The sequence below is a fragment of the Alligator sinensis genome, unplaced genomic scaffold, assembly GCF_000455745.1.
Source record: "Alligator sinensis unplaced genomic scaffold, ASM45574v1 scaffold175_1, whole genome shotgun sequence".
Taxonomy (NCBI): domain Eukaryota; kingdom Metazoa; phylum Chordata; order Crocodylia; family Alligatoridae; genus Alligator; species Alligator sinensis.
The window spans coordinates 549,398-556,540 of NW_005842536.1; the positions used below are offsets into that span (position 1 = coordinate 549,398).

Consider the following 7,143-nt stretch of genomic DNA (forward strand, 5'->3'; position numbering starts at 1 on the left):
GGGGGGAAGAATGAAGACCCACCTAGTGAGTTAGGGTCTTCTAGCTTATAGCACTAAAGGTCTTATAATACTAAAGGGTGCCTGCTACTTTAAGGACAAGCCTGCTTAGCTAGAGAGCCCTGCTCAGTCTGCAGGGCTCTCCAGCTGCAGGTTGGAGGGAATAGGGAACACCTGTAGGAGCCACGTGACCAGCTGATGGCAGGGTTTTGGTCTAGATAAGCTATGGGTGGGAGTCACTAAGGGGATGTCCTGGCAGCCTCCAGAGAGTGAGCTCGAGCTCCTGTAAGTGGAAACAGTTGGAGAACTGATGCTGTCTGCTTTCTTCCCGTGCAGTGGGACCTACCTAGGAACCTCCCAGGTACTTAAGCTAGAGAGAATGCAGTCATAAAGGGGCAGCCTCTTGCCTAAACTGAACATATTTATTCCATCAAAGGCATGGAATGAGAGACAGGCAGGCAGGCTGCAGTAGCAACCAGTTTTGCAAACCCTGCCTGTCACAGTGCCAGAGAGATGGAACTGCTGAAAAAGGACCCCAACCTCAAGTCTCATGGGATCTTTTTTTTTGTGGAAGGTTCGGAGTACTGCATTTTGAATTTGACATTAAATTCTTTGGAGAAGCCATTAACAAGTAAGATAGGTTTGATACCCTGTTAGTAACAAACATTGCTCATGGCTGAGGCTTGCTCTCTTCCATTTTATACTACTTGCTTTCTCCTGGTAACTGATGGTTTCATAGTGAGAACCTAAGATTTTTTTTTTTTTCTATTTGCAATATAGGGTAAATTTTATGGTCAAACTTGTATATTCTAGTTTTTTAGTATGCGATTCTTGTGTAATTCATAGCTAATTGTCTTTTACTCAAAATCATGTTGGATTTTGGCACTAAGATTTTCTTATGCTTCTACCTTAAAGATTCTGAATAAGTAACTTCAGTAATGTTGTGAGGCATGTTCTGATATTGTTCACTACTGGTATATCAACACTTCATTTGACTATAACCAGCTTCTTGTCTATTTGTTCCACTTGTCTACTTACTCGTGTAAAACATGGGCTTGATACTGTTTGCTTGAACTCATGTAGCAAATAAAATTGTCAAAATGGTCTTGTGAATTCTTTTAATTATTAACGCATTTGGAATTCAATGGGGATAGCAAACTATGATTTACAATATGTAATAAGCTGGTACTCAACATGCCATGAAACAGCTCAATTTTAAAATATTACAGTGCTCTACTAGTAAGTCATCTTTCCAAAGCAACTTTTATCTAAATCCATGTTAAATTAAGTGGACAGTTAGTGGTCAGTAGTTCTTTTGTATTATCTTACCTATATTTATTGCAGACTTCTTATTTGGCTACATTTATTTATTTATTCATTATTTTTTGCTTGGGCAGAATAAGAAGTCAGGTTCTTATTCTTATGCAAGAAAGTCCTTACTTTGTTGCTTCTTACTACCCAGCTAGGCACTGTAAATCATGGTCAGTTGTTCTGAGTACTTGTTATAGGATATAATTACAATGTCTATACGTATCATCACGTGACATACCTGTCTTTGTTCTTGTTTCAGGTGCCACTGAAAATAAAGTCTAGAATGACTCTTTCAAGCTGTTTTGTTTCAAGTTTTCATTCTGATTTTTAAGAATTTTTTATTTTGGAAATGGGTAGTACTTAAATCATGTTTACATGAGACCACTCTTCCTGCAGCTCCTTGCTTTCACTGCTGAAGTACAAGCAGACTTAGCAGTGCGCTCTCTGTCTTCTGAAATCTAGGCAATTACATTTGTGTTTTACACAATAACTTCTGTATCTTGGCTTCCAGTGGGTTGTACTCAATTTCTACTTTAATCTCTTCAATTCATTTAAAAAAAAAAAAAAAAAAAAAATCAAATGACTGCTTATCACCAAATCAGCTGCTAGTACTTTCTCAAAAGCTCCCTTATCCTACTGTATTTTAGGTTGGTGTTTTTTTTTTGTTTTTTTTTTAAATAATATGACACACAGTATTGGAAAGAACCAGCCCATGTCATGTCAGTTTGTTTTGAGTGATGACTTGGATTTCTTTGTTAACTCCAGTATATTTAATTGTTGAGGCTTCTTAGAGCACTTTTGGGATTCACAGAAGTTCTTATCTTGCTGTTCTGCACTCATTGTCAAACAACAGCCCGAGTAGATACTTTAGTTGTGATGAGCTAAGGCCATCTTGGAATTTACAGAACACAAGTCAGCTGTGCTGAGTGCTCCCACGTGATATGTAGCATTGCACAAATTGAGAGGTGCATGTTAGGGTTTACAGTTTCCTCCGAATTATTAGTGGAGGAGGCTGATTGTGGTGGACTGTCTGTCTAAATAGCTATTACAAATCCTAAATTCTTACACTAATTTCTCCCCCATAGATTCCTTCTTCTGACTGCTATTTCCATTGAAATTAAAAAAAAAAAAAAAAAAAAAAAAAAAAAGATAATCTTTAGGCAGTCAGCCTAGCAACTCAGTGTAAATAACTAATTTGTAGATGTTAACACTGATTATAAGCTCCAACCTCATGCATGTGCTACTCAGAGGGGGAAAGGAAAAGTTTATTGAATATGGATCCAAGCCTAGCAATCCTTCTTTGCATGATTCCTTACTCCTATAAATATATTATTTAACTGAGGATTGGTCTTTACAAACTTAATGACTTCTATGGCTAAATGTACTGATGGCTTCAGGTTTTGGCTTGTGCAAATGGCATTTTCGTGTGTGTGTGTGTGTGTGTGTGTGTGTGTGTGTGTGTAAGCAAGCATTTGGGCATTCATACTAGGTCTAGTTAAGCAAGTCACATGACTAATGCACGTTTGTGCATGCAAGCTAACATGCATAATATGTGAACACACAGAGCGGAAGTCACCATACAACTCTGTTCTTCCAGTAGGGAAGTACTTGTAACCCACTGGTACTGCAATTCTATACACTGAAAAACGTTAAAATATGTTAAACACTTTTTGTTTCTCTCCTTCTTTTTTTTTTTTTCTTTTAAAGCTTTTTAAGTAACAGTGCTGCATATAATTAATTTAAAATATACTAATTTGGCATGTTCTTAAGATGAGTCTTTCATGCTCGTATCTGTATGCGCTCTTTGGACCTCATCCAAGACCACTGAGATCAATGTAAAGCCCATCCCTGTCTTCAGGGCTTTTGGTTGAAGATCTGAGTAATTCTTGTAAGTATGGAATAGATCTGTTATTTGAAATCAAAATGTGACTCATGGAGAATAGTTTTGTGCTCTCACTTTCTGCTGAAAGAGTCTTAGGATTAACATTTATAGGCTTTGAGGAAGGGCATATATTAAAGAGGAGAAGAATGGCACTGGGGATGACACTAGAATAAGGTTTCCAGATGAGAGAGAGAGAGAGACGGAAGATGACAATGTGAGAAATGAGGCAAGATTTTTTTTTTGGAAGAATGGCTTCAGTAAGGCTTACTAGACAGGAGACGAATAGTGTTTGTCCTATCTAACCCAGCAGGCAAAAAATTAAATTATTATATATTCATCATATGATTATCATTTGTAATTTAATTTTTGCCTGATAGGCTAAATGGTATGAATCTTAGTGCATATATAAGATTTGGGCATCCAGAATATGTTCTGACCAGATATTGATCAGAGCAAGTGTTGCAGGAGACTTCACATTTCAGGTGTTTTGATGCATTGGGAATTTTCACCTGGCTCGTTATTCAGCAGCATAGGACAAAAAGACAATGACAGGTCAGAATTTGACCCAGTGGGTGCATCTACACATGCACTTTACTGAGGAGTTGACTAGATCTGCAGTAAAGCAGCATTATCTACATGTGCTCTGGTATTGGGGTACAGTAAACTAATTAACTCCACTGTAGGATAGCACTGTTAGGGACGGTACTATCTTATGGTGGAGTACTTCACTGTGCTGAAATACATGTAAATTGCACCCAGTCAGCCAGATGGGGGCCTGCTCTGCCCCAGCTCAAATTGCTGCTCTCCCAGGTGCATATGTAGATTCTGCATCAGGGAGCAGTTCACTGTGGCTCAAAGTGCTTTGGAGCTTATCGCACTGCATTAATTGCACGTGTAGATCCACCTAGTGTGTATGAATTTTGGAACCCAGGTAATTATAGAGTTTTGTTTTTGTCCTCCCTGAACGGGCCATATTTATAGACCATAAAACCATAGTCCTTTCAGAGTTACTTTTTTCAGTGAAATTGGCACATATTCCACATAGTGCAGCCAAAGTGAAAACTGACAGATAAACGCTTTCACTTCTTTCACATTTACTATTTTATTTCTCAGATGACTACACACATTCTTGAAATAGACTTTTAAAGGGCATAAAAAGAAATGGGTGAGAAATCTGTAGAGCAGATTTAATCAGTGTTGTGTCCTACTGTACAAGCAAGATATTATTCTGAAGTTTCTTAGTTTTCATATGTGCGTTGTGAAAGCTGGAGCAGGAATATCTTCCCCACTTACCCTGAGACATAAAAAGTCAAGAGAGAGCGCTGCTTCCTTGCTTCTAGTTCTCCCCTCAGGACACACATTGTTGCATATACAGTATGTAGAAACCTTAGCCTCCTCTACTAGCACATGTAGAAAAGACTTCACTACAGTGTACCTCTTTTCTCCATTAGAATGGGAAGTGACTTCTGCAAGACATGTTTCCAGATAGACAGACTGTCAGAGCTACATAAAGAGTTAGCAATGGATGCATGATGGTTCTTGTCTCCACATACACTAGTGCAAGAGATTTGCCACCTCTATTGCTTAAGGAAATACCAAGAATACTCTAGAACAGGGGTCGGCAACCCCCAGCACGTGTGCTATCTGTGGTACGTGGAGACATTTTTCCCAACACGCCGGGAGGCACGCAAGAAATTGTTTATTTTATTTTATTTTTTAAAATTGCTGCTCTGGGCTCTTGCCTGCAGCTACAAGTTGCAGTGCTGTGGCAGGCACCGGGGCAGAGCCAGAAGAACGCAGGCAGGGATGCTGTCTGTGCTCTATTGCCCCTGCCCCTTGCTCCCAGGCTGCACCCTCCAGCCCAGCTGGCCCCTGGAGGGAGCTGCCCAGGCAGGCAGGCACCCTGTCCCACCCGGGGCAGCACTGAGGGGCCGGGTGGCTGGGACAGGGTCTGGGCGGCGTGGGGGGAGGCACTGTGGACAAGCCTTAGGAAGGTGGGGGCTGGGCAGGAAGTGGGGGCTGTCCTGGGCCTCTGCAGGCTTGAGCTATGGTGGGTGGGTGGGCAGGCGGGGGTGCCCAGTGGCACCCGAGGTGCGGCCTGGCTCGGCCCTCGCAGCTCCACAGGGATGGGCTGCAGCCGCCCTGTGTACGTGAGGATGCTGCCTGGCTGGGACAGGACGCTGGGCTTGGGGGACTTCCCTCTCCGGGATCAGCCTCCCTGCATGCTGGGCACAGCGCAAGCAGCTCAGAGCTGTCCCCGGTGCAGGAGCCTGGCCATGGGAGCCCCCTGGAGCTGGTGAACAGCCACCGTGGCTGCCTCAACCTGCCTGGGCCCAGCCTTGTCTACCCGCAGCTCCCCTCAAGGGGCCAGGGCTGGGGCAGGCACTGCACAGAGCCACTGCACTGCTGGCTCCCAGCTGGCTCAGACCTGAGCACCGGCTGCAGCAGCTGTTCCCAGAGCCTGGGAACAGCCTGAGGCTGCAGCTCTCACTCACAATGTACCCGGCTGGCACAGAGACCAAGCAGGGAGCTCCCTGAACCCGGCATCCTGCCCCAGCAAGGCAGCGTCCCTTTGTGGGCAGGGTGGCTGTGCCCCATCCCTGCAGAGCTGCACGGGCCAGCTGGGCCCCATCTCTGGTGCTGCTGAGCCCCTGCTGTGGCCAGAGTCTGTGGAGCCCTGGGGCAGCCCCTGCTCCCTGCCTGAGGCTAGCTGTCCTCCAGCTGTGGCCTTCCCAAGGGCCTGGCCAGGCCAGCCTACCCATGGTGACTCCCCTGGTGCCTGCTGCTCCCTGCTCCTCTCACCCCCTCTTCTCCCTCATCATAACATGCTTAACAAGAAGAAAAAAATTCACAAGTACAAGGCAGTACATGAAGTTTTATTTATTGTCATAAGGTTTTGAATTTTTAGAAAGCCTGGTATTTACTATAAAAATAAACAAAAAACAATAAAACAAAACAAAAAAAAGCAACATTAATGATTATTAATTGTTTTAAATATGCAGTGCATCCTGCCATGTATCCCTTCCAGCCCAGTTTTGTTTTTGTGGTGTGCTGGCACTCTGGCACCTTACAAGGTAGACATTGTGGGTTTTTTGGCACTCCAGCAAAAAAATGTTGCCTACCCCTGCTCTAGAAGATGATCAACAAGTTTATTCTCTGTGAATATTCTAAAAGGTGAACATCATAGAATTTTCTGCCCCTTCTAGCTCTCATGGGTATTACAAATTAGGATGAGGAAGTCTGAACTCTTAGGTTTGACTGCCTGCCAATTGTCATGACGTGGGCTAGAAGAGGACATTATGTTTATGAAATTGTGACCCATGTATTAGAGGACACAAGATGAATAGGACTTACTGGATTTTCACCTAACTACACATTATGGGCATATTCATTGCCCAGTGTCAAATCCTGAGGGCAGGTATCAAAGCTAAAATTATCACAAGTGAAACTGTCAGGTGATGGCTTCTTTCTAGAATAATGTACTAATTTCATTTTTCCTAAAGACAAGTCAAATCCATTTTGTGCTGGAATATTAATGTTATAATAGATTTTTGGAAACCTTATTGAGTCATCACTAGCTCCAAGCACTCAGTAGGTGACCTTCAAGTGATGTGTTGCACACCATCTATCTTCTTGCTGATCTTTTACTACAAATCCTTTCATTCCTTCCATAATTACTTGCTTACGGTTTTTTCACCTTTACATCTGGCATGACCTATGTGTATATATATTCTTATCTGTTGATTTCTGACAACTGGGTTTCCTTTACTCCAATAATATCTCTGACATAACATTCACTGTCTTTTCTGTCCAGGGACATGCAATAGTCCTTTATCTTACAGGCTTAAGTGTTCTTTTTGTCACCAAACCTTGTTACCTCCAGGCAACAGAGGGAAAGGAGAAGGGAGAAGGCTCCTCCCAGGAGCTGAACTTTTGAGACTCGCAAGGGAAAG

At 42.7% G+C, this 7,143-nt stretch overlaps 1 protein-coding gene and 1 long non-coding RNA gene across 6 annotated transcripts in view; one reads left to right on the plus strand and one right to left on the minus strand.

Annotated features, from left to right (window-relative positions):
- Positions 1 to 7,143, minus strand: part of SLC1A3 (solute carrier family 1 member 3) — a 102,200-nt gene that overhangs the window by 59,563 nt on the left and 35,494 nt on the right. The window lies entirely within an intron of this gene.
- LOC102387871 overlaps positions 266 to 7,143 on the plus strand; it is a 60,282-nt gene continuing 53,404 nt past the window's right edge. Inside the window, exon 1 of the long non-coding RNA XR_324773.1 lies at positions 266 to 358. This is a non-coding gene — a long non-coding RNA (uncharacterized LOC102387871). The remainder of the gene's footprint in view (positions 359 to 7,143) is intronic.